Source organism: Callithrix jacchus, chromosome 4 (genome assembly GCF_049354715.1).
Source record: "Callithrix jacchus isolate 240 chromosome 4, calJac240_pri, whole genome shotgun sequence".
NCBI lineage: Eukaryota > Metazoa > Chordata > Mammalia > Primates > Cebidae > Callithrix > Callithrix jacchus.
In genome coordinates this window covers 71,968,332-71,969,288 of record NC_133505.1, presented here as the reverse complement: position 1 = coordinate 71,969,288, position 957 = coordinate 71,968,332, and the positions used below count along the sequence as shown (strand labels likewise).

At 30.5% G+C, this 957-nt stretch overlaps 1 non-coding gene across 1 annotated transcript; it reads left to right on the top strand.

The window, feature by feature from the left end:
- Window positions 1–352: 352 nt before the first annotated feature.
- LOC118153339 (U7 small nuclear RNA) lies at window positions 353–414 on the top strand. The gene has a single exon (XR_004742581.1). It is a non-coding gene; the product is annotated as a U7 small nuclear RNA (small nuclear RNA).
- Window positions 415–957: the final 543 nt, after the last annotated feature.

The window sequence follows — 957 nt, the reverse complement described above, 5'->3', positions numbered from 1 at the left end:
ACCTCCAACATTGGGATTGCATTTCGATATGTGATTTGGGCAGGTACCCACAACCAAACTATATCAATATTTTAAAGAATAGTTCAGGAAAGTCATTAAACAAACAAAGAACAACAATAACAATGGCAATAACAAAACTCAAAAGACAAGGGATAAAATTGATTTCCATTGTTGCCATATTATTTAATATGTGTGATTGTTTAAAAAATGAGGTAGAAAAAGAAACAGGAAAATATGGACCATCCACAGAGAAAAAGCTAATTAAAATAGTCAATAAAAACTGTAAAGATGAAGCCCAGATGTTGAACTTACTAGATAAAAGTTTCAAAATTAGCTATTAAAATATACTGTTCAGTTTTACAACTCTTTTAGAATGTGTCTAGAAGGTTTTCTGCTCTTTACCAGAAACCCTCTGCGCTACCAAAAATAAATAAATAAATAAATAAAACTATGTTTAAAGATCTAAAGAAAATTATGCACAACGATTTAAAAGGAAATATAGAATGATGTTTACAATAACAATATAAATATATATTTTTTAATGAGAGAACCATATTTAAATGCTATATTTGAAAAGTACAATAACTGAAATGAAACAGAGGTATAAATTTTCATCTGGCAAAGGAACAAATCACAAAACTCAAAGATATACTAATAGAGGTTATTTAGTCTGTTTTTAAAAAGAGAAAGAACAATGGCCAGAGCTCCAGTAACCTCCAGGACATCATCACACTTGTTGACATGTATTGTGAGTGTCAGAAAGAAAAAGAGAGATAAAAAGTAGCAGGAAGCATATTTGTGACTTTGGAAGGTCTAAACTACCTTAACCTTCACTTTCCAAGAGTGTTTAAAACACACACACAAACACACACACACACACACGCACACAATTAATGGATACACTAAAAAGGCAAAAAAAGAAAACTTCCAGGCAGATAACTAAAGAGTTCAAACCTA